Source organism: Triticum dicoccoides, chromosome 1A, assembly GCF_002162155.2.
Source record: "Triticum dicoccoides isolate Atlit2015 ecotype Zavitan chromosome 1A, WEW_v2.0, whole genome shotgun sequence".
Classification (NCBI taxonomy): Eukaryota; Viridiplantae; Streptophyta; class Magnoliopsida; order Poales; family Poaceae; genus Triticum; species Triticum dicoccoides.
The window spans coordinates 451467060-451484594 of NC_041380.1; positions in this window are offsets into that span (position 1 = coordinate 451467060).

The window sequence follows — 17535 nt, forward strand, 5'->3', positions numbered from 1 at the left end:
TTATTGGAAGGTGATATTTAGTTAATTCTTTTTACAGATGATTAATAGATAAATTACTCACGTCCAAAAATTTATTTGAGAATTTTTGGGGTTCCAGAAGTTTGCGTTAGTCACAGATTACTACAGACTGTTCTGTTGATAGATTCTGTTTTTCATGTGTTGTTTACTTATTTTGATGAATCTATGGCTAGTAAAAGAGTTTATAAACCATAGAGAAGTTGGAATACAGTAGGTTTAACACCAATATAAATAAATAATGAGTTCATTATAGTACCTTGAAGTGGTGTTTTGTTTTCTTTCGCTAACGGAGCTTACGAGTTTTCTGTTAAGTTTTGTGTTGTGAAGTTTTCAAGTTTTGGGTAAAGATTCGATGGACTATGGAATAAGGAGTGGAAAGAGCCTAAGCTTGGGGATGACCAAGGCACCCCAAGGTAATATTCAAGGACAACCAATAGCCTAAGCTTGGGGATGCCCCGGAAGGCATCCCCTCTTTCGTCTTCGTTCATCAGTAACTTTACTTGGAGCTATATTTTTATTCGCCACATGATATGTGTTTTGCTTGGAGCGTCAATTTATTTTATTTTGTTTTGCCTGCTGTTTGAATAAAATACCAAGATCTGAAATTATTGAATGTTAGAGAGTCTTCATATAGTTGCATAATGTAGCGACCAGACCTCAAACAGTCTGATCTCTGTGCTCCGGTGTCATTCCTGGATAATGCCGACACCACACAGTACTCGGAGGATTTATAGCAGAGTAGCAATCACACACTTATTACATCGAGTGTCTCAAAAGAGAACTTATTACAATAAATATGGCTTAAGGCCATCTAATAACGATAACAATGGAAGGCTTGGAAGATAAGTGAGTCCATCAACTCCAACGGCATCACTGAGTATAGAACCACGACCTAATAACTCCTTAATCGTCGTCTGAAAAGTCTGCAACATTAACGTTGCAGCCCGAAACGGGTCAGCACATGGAATATGCTGGCAAGGTAACACATAGAGAGTAATGGAATGAAACAGCTATACTATATGCATATTTGGCTGGTGGAAAGCTCTATGGTTACAGTTTTGCGTAAAGCCAATTTTTCCCTACAGGAATAAATTTATTTAACTATCATGGTGGTTGTTAAACATTGAGAATGGTTGGCAGCATTCTCAATCCCAATTAAGCACCATCATTAAACATAACCCAACAAAATTAATTTAGAGTAACATGTTGAGATTCACATGAAAATCCAAGTACTAGATACTCAAGATGTCCATAACCGGGGACACGGCTAACCATGATTAGTTTATTACACTCTGCAGAGGTTTGCGCACTTTTCCCCACAAGACTCGACCGCCTCCATTTGGTTTCTCGCACTACATGGTGTTTGAGAAGACGGATGACCGAGACATAGTCTTTCAGAAGTGCTAGCACCTTACGATCGGGTAGACCGTACCACCTACATCCCCTACATCTGCTAGTCTACCACTATAAGAGTTCGCACAACTTAGTCAACTATGCTAGAGCCCATAATAGCTTGTGGCTGCACACGGAAGTTTCTAGTATGAATAGTCTCATGATCCCTTTGAGCCTGGGTGGCGGTCCAAAAGAAAAACAGGCAAGTCCTGGAATACCCAGGTGCCTCAGTCCACCCAGGTGTGTGTTTAAGTTGCCACCTTAGATAAACCAGTAATTAACAATCTCACATCTGTCATGGATATCACTCACCCAATCCACGTCTACTAGCATAGCATGGCATAATAGGCAAACGTAGAAGTAACTCCCAAAGGTTTGATAATAAACAGGTAATAGGTACTACCTCATCTACTTCCCATCCCACAATTTACTTAGATCCTAATCATGCAATGTGTGAGGATTGATCTAATGCAATAAAACTGGGTAGTAGAAAAGGTATGATCGAAGTAACAAGCGGCGCACTCCGGGTACTCTATCACAGACAAACAAACAAGCATACAATAAGTACTCATCTAATGCACAGGTAAAACTCAAATAAGAGATCTAACCAGAAGGTTCAACTTAAGAACTCCGGTTTGCAAAAAGAATCAAATCGAACGAAGCAACAAAAGACAAACGGCGAAAGAAAACAACTTCGTTCTAGTAATCTAGATCTAGGGCAAATTTTACAGTAGCAAAATTTTGTTTAAGTTGGTTAAACGGATAGAGGGTTTCGAGACGAAACTCTAGGCGCTTGAATCGCCTGATTCCCATAAACGAGCGAAAAGTTATACTAAAACGAAAATCGGATCAGGAATCGCGATCAGAAAAATCGCAGATTTAATCCGAGAAAAAGAAAAACGACGAACGCCGAATATTTTTTTTCATCACGGAAATCGAGGCGAGACGAACCTCGGTGGCTACGGCTCCGGCGGCGCGCGCGGATCGAGGCGGGGCTGATGGGCTGGGGCGGCTCGGGGCGGCGCTATTTAAAGGCTGCCCCCGGGCGGTGTCCCGCTCGGGTACGGCCCGAAGTCGGTTCGTTTTTTTAATTATTCCGCTCGGAAGAAAAATAAAAAGAAATACTAAACAGACTCCAAAAATTCCGAAATAAATTTTCACGGGCTTCTAAAATCAAGACGCACAAGGTGAACATTTATTTGGGCCCTAAATGCAATTTTGAAAAATGCACTTTTTCCTAAATTCAAATAAAACACCGAAAAACTCCGGAAAAAATCTTTTTGATTTTATTATTAAATCCTCAATATTTCTTTATTTTGGGAAAGTCATTTTATTCCCTCTCTCATATTTTTGTAATAGAAATAATTGATGATAAAATAAATAAGATCAAATGATCCTATTCTCAAAATTTGAGAAAACTCAAGTATGAAAATAACAAAATCCCCAACTCTCTTCGTGGGTCATTGAGTTGCGTAGAATTTCTAGGATCAACCAAAATGCAAAATAAAATATGATATGCATTATGATCTAATGTATAACATTCCAAATTGAAAATTTGGGATGTTACAAACCTACCCCCCTTAAGATGAATCTCGCCCTCGAGATTCGGGTTGGCTAGAAAATAGGTGAGGGTGGTCTTTGAGCAAATCTTCCTCTCGCTCCCAGGTGGCTTCATCCTCCGTGTGGTGGCTCCACTAAACTTTGCAAAACTTAATAACTTTGTTGCGAGTAACTCGGTTGGCAAACTCGAGAATCTTAACTGGTTTCTCCTCGTAGGTCAAATCGTTATCCAACTGAATAGTTTCCAATGGCACTGTGTCTCTCAACGGTATGTCAGCCATCTCTGCATGACACTTCTTCAACTGAGAAACGTGGAACACATCATGAACTCCTGACAATCCTTCGGGCAATTCCAACTTGTAGGCTACTTCTCCCATACGCTCCAAAACACGATATGGTCCTACAAATCGTGGTGCTAACTTCCCTTTAACTCCAAAATGCTTTGTTCCCCGAAGTGGTGATACTCGAAGATAAGCTCTATCTCCAACTTTGTAAACTGTCTCCTTGCATTTAGAATCCACATAACTCTTCTGTCTGGACTGGGCTACCTTGAGCCTATCGCGAATCAACTTCACCTTCTGTTCGGACTCTCTAATCAAGTCAGGTCCAAACAACTGGCGGTCTCCCGCTTCGTCCCATGACAGCGGTGTCCTGCACCTCCTTCCGTACAAAGCTTCGAAAGGGGCCATCTTCAAACTGGTTTGGTAACTATTGTTGTAAGAGAACTCTGCATATGGTAAATTATCGTCCCAACTAGATCCGTAGTCTAGCGCACAAGCTCTCAGCATATCCTCCAAAATCTGATTGACTCTCTCGGTCTGTCCATCTGTCTGTGGATGAAAAGCTGTACTGAATTCTAACCTGGTACCCAAAGTTTCGTGCAACTGCTTCCAGAACTTTGAGGTAAACTGGGTTCCTCTATCTGATACGATACTCCTTGGAACTCCATGCAGACATACGATCTTGGTCATGTATATCTTTGCCAACTTAGCACTGGTGTAAGTGGTCTTTACTGGGATGAAATGAGCTATTTTCGTCAATCGATCGACTACAACCCAAATCGAGTCATAGCCTGAACGAGTCCTGGGCAATCCCGTGATAAAATCCATGCCTAACTTATCCCACTTCCATTCGGGTATCAGCAATGGTTGTAACAATCCTGCTGGCTTCTGATGCTCTACCTTTACTCTCTGACATACATCACAAACTGCTACATACTCCGCAATATCCTTCTTCATTCCAGTCCACCAGAAAATATCCTTCAAATCCAAATACATCTTGGTGTTTCCTGGGTGAAGCGAACATGGTGAGTCGTGTGCCTCTTGCAAAATCAACTTCCTGATCTCCGAGTCATTGGGCACGTAAACACGGTCTTCAAACCATAGGGTGTCGTGCTCATCCCCACGAAATCCTTTAGCTTTTCCTTTGCTCAGTTTCTCCTTTATAGCGGCAATCTCTTTGTCAGCTTTCTGAGCTTCTCTGATTCTATCCATCAAAGTTGACTGAATCTCCAATACTGCTACATAGCCTCTCGGAACTATTTCCAAACATAGTTCACGAAGATTTTCTGCTAACTCCTTGGGTATTTCTCCCGTCATTAACGTATTGACATGGCTCTTACGGCTTAAGGCATCAGCTACTACATTAGCCTTTCCAGGATGATAATGCAATTTCATATCATAATTCTTGATAAGCTCCAACCATCTCCTTTGTCTGAGATTTAACTCCTTCTAGGTGAAAATATCCAAACTCTTATGATCCGTATACACCTCGCAATGGTTTCCAATCAGAAAATGTCTCCAAGTCTTCAGTGCATGCACTACGGCTGCTAACTCCAAATCATGCGTAGCATAATTCAACTCATGAGGCTTAAGCTGTCGTGAGGCATATGAAACAACTCTCCTTTCCTACATAAGCACTGCTCCAAGTCCTCGACGTGAAGCGTCGCAATACACCTCATAATCCTTGGTCTGGTCTAGCAAAATCAACACTGGTGAAGTAACCAAACGTTTCTTCAACTCCTGGAAACTAGCCTCACATTCCTCTGTCCATATGAACTTGGTATCCTTCTTCAAGAACTCAGTCATAGGCTTCGCAATCTTTGAGAAATTCTCAATAAATCTCCGGTAGTATCCTGCGAGTCCAAGAAAACTCTCAATCTCTCCAACTGTTGTTGGGGCTTCCCACTTGGTCACGGTTTCGACTTTAGCGGGATCTACTGCTATACCTTCTCCAGATATAACATGTCCGAGGAATCCTACTTCCTTCAACCAAAACTCACATTTGCTGAACTTGGCATATAATTGATGTTCTCTGAGCTTTCCAAGTACCAAACGCAAATGCTCCTTATGTTCCTCTTCATTCTTCGAATAAACCAGGATATCATCAATGAACACTACAACGAACTTATCCAAAAACTCCATAAACACTTTGTTCATCATGTTCATAAAATAGGCAGGTGCGTTAGTCAGACCAAATGACATAACGGTATACTCGTACAGCCCATAACTGGTGGTAAAAGCTGTCTTCGGAATATCCTGTTCTCGAATCTTCAACTGGTGGTATCCTGATCGCAGATCGATCTTGGAAAATACCTTAGCTCCTTGCAGTCGATCAAACAGATCGTTGATCATTGGTAGTGGGTACTTGTTCTTGATCGTTACTTCATTCAATCCTCGATAATCAACAACCATCCTTAACGATCCATCCTTCTTTTCCACTAGAAGTACTGGCGATCCCCAAGGCGAAGAACTTGGGCGAATATATCCTTTATCCAGTAACTCCTTAATCTGCTTCTTAATTTCCACCAAATCCTTTGCTGGCATCCTATATGGTCTCTTTGATATTGGCCCTGTGCCTGGCAATAGCTCAATCAAAAACTCAATATCTCTATCCGGTGGCATGCCTAGCAACTCTTCTGGAAATACATCGGGAAATCCCTTACCGCTGGTACTTCCTCTTGCACAAATCCTGTTAGGCAATTTACTTGAGTCCTCTTTGGCACATGCCGGGATACATACTTGATCCTTCTCCCTTCTGGGGTGGTAAGCAAAATTGACTTACTAGCACATTCTATATTCCCTTCATACTTTGATAACCAATCCATGCCTAATATCACATCTAATCCTTGAGATTCCAATACTATTAGGTCTGAGGGAAAAACATAGTTACCAATCCTTAATGGTAACCGATCACACCATAGACTAGCCACATACTCTGCTCCGGGCGAGGTTACTAACATGGGTGACCTAAGGGCTTGGGTTGATAGGTTATACTTATCTACAAATCCCCTTGAGATGTATGAATGCGATGTGCCAGTATCAAAAAGAATGAGTGTAGTAAATGACTTAACCAAAAACTTACCTATTACTGCATCGGGCTGAGCTTCAACCTCCTCCACGCTAACGTGGTTCACCTGTCCCCTGTTAAAAGGGTTCGACTTCTTCCCAGAACTTCCATTGCTATTTCCATTTTGCAATTCAGGACATTCATTTGCATAATGTCCTGTCTTCGAACACTTAAAACAAGTGACTTGGCTCAAGTCCTTCTTGGCTGGGGTTGAGGGGTTGGTGCGATTCTGGCCGCTGCTTCCTCCATTGCCATTACCATTCTTGGTGCCATTGTGATGGTGCGAGCTACCTCCTCCATGGGTATGCTGAAAATGTCCTCCCGGTCTAGGGGTAAAACATGGCTTCTGCTGAGCTCCTGAATTGTATTTTCCTTGTCCATACTTCCTCTTGCGATTCTCAATCTGCTGCTGCTTCCCTTCAATCATAAGAGCACAATCTACCAACTCCTGGTAGTTGTTGAAGGTTGCTACTATCAACTGCATGCTCAACTCATCATTCAGTCCTTCCAGAAACTTCTCCTGCTTAGCTGCATCCATAGCGACGTCATCTGGGGCATAACGTGCTAGCTTACTAAATTCCTCCACATACTGGCCAACTGTCCTTGCTCCTTGGCGCAAGTTGCGAAACTCATGCTTCTTCATGGACATAGCTCCTGCTGAAACATGTGCAGTATGAAAAGCCTGCTGAAACTGATCCCATGTGACAGTGTCTACTAGGAAGGTGGTTGTGAAATTCTCCCACCATGATGTTGCGGGTCCTTCTAACTGATGTGCGGCAAACTTCACCTTCTCCGCATCTGTGCATCCTACTGTGGTCAACTCCCTAGCTGTCTTGCGGAGCCAATCGTCCGCTACTATCGGCTCGGTGCTACTGGAAAACACCGGCGAATTCAGCCTAAGAAAATGGGCTAAGTGGTCAATAGGTGGTGGTGGTGGTGGTGGGTTGTTGTTGTTGTTCCCTTGATTCCGATTCTGTACTAGCAACTGCATCAATGTGTTCTGCTGCTGGATCAACTGGGTGAGCTCCGGTGGAAAGGCAAATCCGGGGTCACGTCTCGGAGGCATCTGAGGGTTTAGAAAAGATGAGATATAAGAATAGAGGGGGTATAAAGAGAAAACACTACCCATATGCACATGAGGCAAAAACAAACAATTGACTTCATTCAATCAAACAAAGGCATACAATCGATCTATCTATTGCAAAAGTGCTCGGACTACTATGGTGGACTACTACTACTGATGAGGTGGTCTACTAGAAATATTCTTCGGTCGTTGACTCCATAATATCTGCTCCAGCTTCATCAACATAGTCATCATCGCTACTGTCTGCTTCCGAGTCGGTGTCGTCGATGATGATGTAGTCTTCCGGGCTAATCTCCTGGGGTTGTTCATCTTCATCTACTGGCGTAGGGCCTCCCATAAATATTCCAATCTTCTTGATTAGGTCGTCATTCTTCTCCACCAATACTTCAATTTCTTCTTCATAATCTTCACGTGTAGCCTTGAGTTCTTCCTCCAGTTCCTTGATTCTAGTCCTTTCCTTCTTCAGGTCTATCATGTCGGCGCACATCTGGTTCTCCTGTCATCAGATGTGCTGGTTTAATTCCTGGATAAAAGCTGCAATTGATCTATCCTTCCTGGTGCTGATCATCTCCCAGTGCTCATCTCGGCGCCCACAAATCTGGTAGATAGTATCCTTGAGATCCTTGCGGTAGACTTCTCCAATGCGTCCCATGGTGATGTGAGCTGCCATGCTCTTTCCTAGACTCCAAGTTGGTGCATCAAAAGAAAATTCTATGGGCTCAGTGACTGGCATGAACGTCCTTCCTGGAACTTGAACTTAAATCATCCAGCGCTCTTCTTCAGGTAAAGTGGCGTTGTAGGTTCTCGTGAAGCTTGGTACTCCTATATTCAGGTATCTAGTGACTTCTTTCAAGTATCGTCCAGAGGGTGTATCTCCATCCGGTTGTGTGAACTTGTTCCTTGCATCCGCCATCCTAAAGAATAGAAAAGATGAGAGGTCAGAAGAGAAGAGAGTGAATAGTGTTCTAGGTCTTTAGCTTAGTGGTCGTGTCCTATAGTCAGCGTGTGCTCTGATACCATCTCTATAGCGACCAGACCTCAAACAGTCTGATCTCTATGCTCCGGTGTCATCCCTGGATCAATAATGCTGACACCACACAGTACTCGGAGGATTTATAGCAGAGTAGCAATCACACACTTATTACATCGAGTGTCTCAAAAGAGAACTTATTACAATAAATATGGCTTAAGGCCATCTAATAACGATAACAGCGGAAGGCTTGGAAGATAAGTGAGTCCATCAACTCCAACGGCATCACTGAGTATAGAACCACGACCTAAAAACTCCTTAATCGTCGTCTGAAAAGTCTGCAACATTAACGTTGCAGCCCGAAACGGGTCAGCACATGGAATATGCTGGCAAGGTAACACATAGAGAGTAATGGAATGAAACAGCTATACTATATGCATATTTGGCTGGTGGAAAGCTCTATGGTTACAGTTTTGCGTAAAGCCAATTTTTCCCTACTTCAAAGGAATAAATTTATTTAACTATCATGGTGGTTGTTAAACATTGAGAATGGTTGACAGCATTCTCAATCCCAATTAAGCATCATCATTAAACATAACCCAACAAAATTAATTTAGAGTAACATGTTGAGATTCACATGAAAATCCAAGTACTAGATACTCAAGATGTCCATAACTGGGGACACGGCTAACCATGATTAGTTTATTACACTCTGCAGAGGTTTGCGCACTTTTCCCCACAAGACTCGATCACCTCCGTTTGGTTTCTCGCACTACATGGTGTTTGAGAAGACGGATGACCGAGACATAGTCTTTCAGAAGCGCTAGCACCTTACGATCGGGTAGACCGTACCACCTAAATCCCCTACATCTGCTAGTCTACCACTATAAGAGTTCGCACAACTTAGTCAACTATGCTAGAGCCCATAATAGCTTGTGGCTGCACACGGAAGTTTCTAGTATGAATAGTCTCATGATCCCTTTGAGCCTGGGTGGCGGTCCAAAAGAAAAACATGCAAGTCCTGGAATACCCAGGTGCCTCAATCCACCCAGGTGTGTGTTTAAGTTTCCACCTTAGATAAACCATTAATTAACAATCTCACATCTGTCATGGGTATCACTCACCCAATCCACGTCTACTAGCATAGCATGGCATAATAGGCAAACATAGAAGTAACTCCCAAAGGTTTGATAATAAACAGGTAATAGGTACTACCTCATCTACTTCCCATCCCACAATTTACTTAGATCCTAATCATGCAATGTGTGAGGATTGATCTAATGCAATAAAACTGGGTAGTAGAAAAGGTATGATCAAAGTGTTACTTGCCTTGCTGATGATCCGCGAAACCTAACGGTTCGAAGTAACAAGCGGCGCACTCCGGGTACTCTATCGCAGACAAACAAACAAGCATACAATAAGTGCTCATCTAATGCACAGGTAAAACTCAAATAAGAGATCTAACCAGAAGGTTCAACTTAAGAACTCCGGTTTGCAAAAAGAATCAAATCGAACGAAGCAACGAAAGACAAACGGCGAAAGAAAACAACTTCGTTCTAGTAATCTGGATCTAGGGCAAATTTTACAGTATCAAAATCTTGTTTAAGTTGGTTAAACGGATAGAGGGTTTCGAGACGAAACTCTAGGCGCTTGAATCGCCTGATTTCGATAAACGAGCGAAAAGTTATACTAAAACGAAAATCGGATCAGGAATCGCGATCAGAAAAATCGCGGATTTAATCCAAGAAAAAGAAAAACGACGAACGCCGAATATTTTCTTTTTGGCACGGAAATCGAGGCGCGACGAACCTCGGCGGCGGCGGCTCCGGCGGCGCGTGCGGATCGAGGCGGGGCTGATGGGCTCGGGGCGGCGCTATTTAAAGGCTGCCCCCGGGCGGTGTCCCGCTCGGGTACGACCCGAAGTCGGTTCGTTTTTTTTAATTATTCCGCTCAGAAGAAAAATAAAAAGAAATACTAAACGGACTCCAAAAATTCCGAAATAAATTTTCACGGGCTTCTAAAATCAAGCCACAGAAGGTGAACATTTATTTGGGCCCTAAATGCAATTTTGAGAAATGCACTTTTTTCCTAAATTCAAATAAAACATCAAAAAACTCCAGAAAAAATATTTTTGATTTTATTATTAAATCCTCAATATTTCATTATTTTGGGAAAGTCATTTTATTCCCACTCTCATATTTTTGTAATAGAAATAATTGATGATAAAATAAATAAAATCAAATGATCCTATTCTCAAAATTTGAGAAACCTCAAATATGAAAATAACGAAATCCCCAACTCTCTTCGTGGGTCATTGAGTTACGTAGAATTTCTAGGATCAACCAAAATGCAAAATAAAATATAATATGCTTTATAATCTAATGTATAACATTCCAAATTGAAAATTTGGGATGTTACACATAATCATTCGACTACTCATTGATCTTCACTTATATCTTTCAGAGTAGTTTGTCATTTGCTTTAGTGCTTCACTTCTATCCTTTTAGAGCATGGTTGTGGTTTTATTTTATAGAAATAGATGAACTCTCATGCCTCACTTATATTATTTTTGAGAGTCCTAAACAGCATGGTAATTTGCTTTGGTTATGAAATTAGTCCTAATATGATGGGCATCCAAGAGGGATATAATAAAAACTTTCATATAAGTGCATTGAATACTAAGAGAAGTTTGATACTTGATGATTATTTTGAGATATGGAGATAGTGATATCAAAGTTGTGCTAGTTGGGTAGTTGTGAATTTGAGGAATACTTGTGTTGAAGTTTGCAAGTCCCATATGGTAAACGTTGTGTAACAAATTTGAAACATGAGGTGTTATTTGATTGTCTTCCTTATGAGTGGCGGTCGGGGACGAGCGATGGTCTTTTCCTACCAATCTATCCCCCTAGGAGCATGCGCGTAGTTCTTGGTTTTTGATGACTTGTAGATTTTTGCAATAAGTATGTGAGTTCTTTATGACTAATGTTGAGTCCATGGATTATACGCACTCTCACCTTTCCATCATTGCTAGCATCTTCGGTACCGTGCATTGCCCTTTCTCACATTGAGAGTTGGTGCAAACTTCGCCGGTGCATCCAAACCCCGTGATATGATACGCTATGTCACACATAAACCTCCTTATATCTTACTCAAAACAGCCACCATACCTACCTATTATGGCATTTCCATAGCCATTCCGAGATATATTGCCATGCAACTTTCCACCGTTCCGTTTATTATGACACGCATCATCATTGTCATATCGCTTTGCATGATCATGTAGTTGACATCGTATTTGTGGCAAAGCCACCATTCATAAATTTTCATACATGTCACTCTTGATTCAACGCAATCCCGGTATAACGCCGGAGGCATTCATATAGAGTCACATATTGTTCTAGTTTCGACTTGTAATATTTGAGTTGTAAATAAATAGAAGTGTGATGATCATAATTAATAGAGCATTGTCCCAAAAAAGGGAGAAAGGCCAAAAAAAGGGAAAGGCCAAATAAAAAAGGGGAAAGAACAAATAAAAAAAGGAAAGGCCAAATAAAAAATACAAAAGGGACAATGCTACTATCCTTTTTTCCACACTTGTGCTTCAAAGTAGCACCATGATCTTCATGACATAGAGTCTCTTGTTTTGTCACTTTCATATACTAGTGGGAATTTTTCATTATAGAATTTGGCTTGTATATTCCAACGATGAGCTTCCTCAAATGCCATAGGTCTTCATGAGAAAGCAAGTTGGATGCACACCCACTTAGTTTCTTTTGTTGAGCTTTCATACATTTATAGCTCTAGTGCATCCGTTGCATGGCAATCCCTACTCCTTGCATTGACATCAATTGATGGGCATCTCCCTAGCCCATTGATTAGCCGCGTCGACGTGAGACTTTCTCCTTTTTGTCTTCTCCACATAACCCCCTCATTATTTCTATTCCACCCATAGTGCTATATCCATGGCTCACGGTCATGTATTGCGTGAAAGTTGAAAAAAGTTTGAGATTACTAATGTATGAAACAATTGCTTGGCTTGTCACTGGGGTTGTGCATGATGAGAGCATTCTTGTGTGAGAAAAATGGAGCATGACCAAACTATATGATTTTGTAGGGATGAACTTTCTTTGGCCATGTTATTTTGAGAGGACGTGATTGCTTAGTTAATATGCTTGAAGTATTATTATTTTTATGTCAATATTAAACTTTTGTCTTGAATCTTATGGATCTGAAAATTCATGCCAAAATGAAGAGAATTACTTAGAGAAATATGTTAGGTAGCATTCCACATCAAAAATTCTGTTTTTATCATTTACCTACTCGAGGACGAGCAGGAATTAAGCTTGGGGATGCTGATACGTCTCCAACGTATCTATAATTTTTGATTTCATGCTATTATATTATCAACCTTGGATGTTTTATATGCATTTATATGCTATTTTCTATGATTTTTGGGACTAGCCTATTAACCTAGAGCCTAGTGCCAGTTTCTGTTTTTTTTCTTGTTTTAGAGTATTGCAGAAAAGGAAAATCAAACGGAGTCCAATTGACCTGAAACTTCACAGAACTTATTTTTGGACCAGAAGAAGCCCACGGGGTATCGGAGTTGGACCAGGAGAGTCCCGGGCTGCCCACGACGGTGGGGGCGCGCCCACCCCCCTGGGCACGCCCCCTGCCTCGTGGACAGCCCAGAGGTCCACCGACATACTTCTTCCTCCCATATATACCCATATACCCTAAAAACTTCAGGGAGCACAATAGATTGGGAGTTCCGCCGCCAGAAGCCTCCGTAGCCACCGAAAACCAATCTAGACCCGTTCCGGCACCCTGCCGGAGGGGGAATCCCTCTCCGGTGGCCATCTTCATCATCCCGGTGCTCTCCATGACGAGGAGGGAGTAGTTCTCCCTCGGGGCTGAGGGTATGTACCAGTAGCTATGTGTTTGATCTCTCTCTCTCGTGTTCTTGAGGTGGTACGATCTTGATGTATCGCGAGCTTTGCTATTATAGTTGGATCTTATAATGTTTCTCCCCCTCTACTCTCTTGTAATGGATTGAGTTTTCCCTTTGAAGCTATCTTATCGGATTGAGTCTTTAAGGATTTGAGAACACTTGATGTATGTCTTGCGTGGGATAACCATGGTGACAATGGGTTATTCTATTGATTCACTTGATGTATGTTTTGGTGATCAACTTGCGGGTTCCGCCCATGAACCTATGCATAGGGGTTGGCACACGTTTTCGTCTTGACTCTCCGGTAGAAACTTTGGGGAACTCTTTGAGGTTCTATGTGTTGGTTGAATAGATGAATCTGAGATTGTGTGATGCATATCGTATAATCATACCCAGGGATACTTGAGGTGACATTGGAGTATCTAGGTGGCATTAGGGTTTTGGTTGATTTGTGTCTTAAGGTGTTATTCTAGTACGAACTCTAGGGCTATTTGTGATACTTATAGGAATAGCCCAACGGATTGTGCGGAAAGAATAACTTTGAGGTGGTTTCGTACCCTACCATAATCTCTTGCTTTGTTCTCCACTATTAGTGACTTTGGAGTGACTCTTTGTTGCATGTTGAGGGATAGTTATGTGATCCAATTATGTTATTATTGTTGAGAGGACTTGCACTAGTGAAAGTATGAACCCTAGGCCTTATTTCAACGCATTGCAATACTGTTTGTGCTCACTTTTATCATTAGTTACCTTGTTGTTTTTATATTTTCAGATTACAAAAACCTTTATCTACCATCCATATACCACTTGTATCACCATCTCTTCGCCGAACTAGTGCACCTATACAATTTACCATTGTATTGGGTGTGTTGGGGACACAAGAGACCCTTTGTTATTTGGTTGCAGGGTTGCTTGAGAGAGACCATCTTCATCCTACACCTCCCACATATTGATAAACCTTAGGTCATCCACTTGAGGGAAATTTGCTACTGTCCTACAAACCTCTGCACTTGGAGGCCCAATAACGTCTACAAGAAGAAGGTTGTGTAGTATACATTAGGGAGACATAGAGATTTGCAAGATACATACGGATCTCAATGTTGCAGACCTATTGACCAAGCCTCTTCCACGAGCAAAACATGATCAACACCAAGACTCCATGGGTGTTAGAATCCTTACTGTGTAATCTAGATTGTTGACTCTAGTGCAAGTGGGAGACTGAAGGAAATATGCCGTAGAGGCAATAATAAAGTTATTATTTATTTCCTCATATCATGATAAATGTTTATTATTCATGCTAGAATTGTATTAACCGGAAACATAATACATGTGGGAATACATAGACAAACGTAGTGTCACTAGTATGCCTCTACTTGACTAGCTCGTTGATCAAAGATGGTTGAGTTTCCTAGCCATAGACATGAGTTGTCATTTGATTAACGGGATCACATCATTAGGAGAATGATGTGATTGACATGACCCATTCTGTTAGCTTAGCACTTGATAGGTTAGTTTACTGCTATTGCTTTCTTTATGACTTACACATGTTCCTATGACTATGAGATTATGCAACTCCCGATTACCAGAAGAACACTTTGTGTGCTACCAAAAGTCACAACATAACTGGGTGATTATAAAGGTGCTCTACAGGTGTCTCCGATGGTGTTCGTTGAGTTGGCATATATCGAGAATAGGGTTTGTCACTCCAATTGTCGGAGAGGTATCTCTAGGAGTTAGTTACGGGATGATGCATTGCGGAACGAGTAAAGAGACTTGCTGGTAACGAGATTGAACTAGGTATTGAGATACCGACGATCGAATCTCGGGCAAGTAACATACCGATGACAAAGGGAACAACGTATGTTGTTATGCGGTTTGACCGATAATGATCTTCGTAGAATATGTAGGTACCAATATGAGCATCCAGGTTCCGCTATTGGTTATTGACCAGAGACGTGTCTTGATCATGTCTACATAGTTCTCTAACCCGTAGGGTCCGGACGCTTAAAGTTCTGTGACGATCGATATTATGAGTTTTTGTGTTTTGATGTACCGAAGGTAGTTCGGAGTCCCGGATATGATCACGGACATGACGAGGAGTCTCGAAATGGTCGAGGCGTAAAGATCGATATATTGGACGAGTATGTTCGGAAATCGGAAGTGTTTCGGGAGGTTTCGGACATATACCGGAGTACCGGGGGGTTACCAGAACCCCTTGGGGAGTATATTGGGCCTAATGGGCCTTAGTGGGAGAAGAGGAGGGGCGGCCAGGGCAGCCGCGTGCCCCCTTCCCTTGTATTCCGAATTGGACAAGGAGGGGGGCAGTGTCGTGGTTCTAACTCTGACAGTGATGTAGGGGGTATGTATGGAGAGGCTAGATCTTAGCTATAGAGGAGTTGTAAGCACACGAGGATTACGAGTTCAGGCCCTTCTCGGAGGAAGTAACAGCCCTACGTCTCGGTGCCCGGAGGCGGTCGACTGAATTATGTGTGTGTGAATAACAAGGGTGCCAACCCTTGATACTGAGGAGGGGGCTGGCTTATATAGAGTTTGCCAGGCCCCTCCAGCCCTCAGTAATGCAAGGTTTAAAGTACATTAAGACTGGGGGTTACTGGTAACGCCCCTAATAAAGTGCTATGTGTTGGGGAACGTAGTAATTTCAAAAAATTTCCTACGCACACGCAAGATCATGGTGATGCATAGCAACGAGAGGGGAGAGTGTGATCTATGTACCCTTGTAGATCAACAACGGAAGCGTTGATGCAACGTAGAGGAAGTAGTCGTACATCTTCCCGGTCCAACCGATCCAAGCACCGTTACTCCGGCACCTCCGAGTTCTTGGCACACGTTCAGCTCGATGACGCTCCCCGGGCTCCGATCCAGCAAAGCATCGGGGAGGAGTTCCGTCAGCACGACGGCGTGGTGACGATCTTGATGCTCAACCGTCGCAGGGCTTCGCCTAAGCACCGCTACAATATGACCGAGGTGGAATATGGTGGAGGGGGGCACCGCACACGGCTAAGGAACGATCACGAAGATCAACTTGTGTGTCTATGGGGTGCCCCTGTCCCCGTATATAAAGGAGTGGAGGAGGGGAGGGCCGGCCCTCTCTATGGCGTGCCCTAGGGGAGTCCTACTCCCACCGGGAGTAGGATTCCCCCTTTCCTAGTCCAACTAGGAGTCCTTCCATGTAGTAGGAGTAGGAAACAAGGAAGGGGCGCAGCCCCTCCCCCTAGTCCAATTCGGACTAGGCCTTGGGGGAGCGCACGGCCTGCCCTAGGCAGCCCCTCTCTCTTTCCCGTATGGCCCAATAAGGCCCAATACTTCTCCCGGCGAATTCCCGTAACTCTCCGGTACTCCGAAAAATACCCGAATCACTCGGAACCTTTCCGATGTCCGAATATAGTCGTCCAATATATTGATCTTTACGTCTCGACCATTTCGAGACTCCTCGTTATGTCCCAGATCTCATCCGAGACTCCGAACTCCTTCGGTACATCAAAACTCATAAACTCATAATATAACTGTCATCGAAACCTTAAGCGTGCGGACCCTACAGTTCGAGAACAATGTAGACATGACCGAGACACGTCTCCGATCAATAACCAATAGCGGGACCTAGATGCCCATATTGTGTCCTACATATTCTACGAAGATCTTTATCGGTCAGACCGCATAACAACATACGTTGTTCCCTTTGTCATCGGTATGTTACTTGCCCGAGATTCGATCGTCGATATCTCAATACCTAGTTCAATCTCGTTACCGGCAAGTCTCTTTACTCGTTCCGTAATACATCATCTCGCAACTAACTCATTAGTTGCAATGCTTGCAAGGCTTATGTGATGTGCATTACCGAGAGGGCCCAGAGATACCTCCCCGACAACCGGAGTGACAAATCCTAATCTCGAAATACGCCAACCCAACATGTACCTTTGGAGACACCTGTAGAGCTCCTTTATAATCACCCAGTTACGTTGTGACGTTTGGTAGCACACAAAGTGTTCCTCCGGTAAACGGGAGTTACATAATCTCATAGTCATAGGAACATGTATAAGTCATGAAGAAAGCAATAGCAACATACTAAATGATCGGGTGCTAAGCTAATGGAATGGGTCATGTCAATCAGATCATTCAACTAATGATGTGATCCCTTTAATCAAATGACAACTCTTTGTCCATGGTTAGGAAACATAACCATCTTTGATTAAC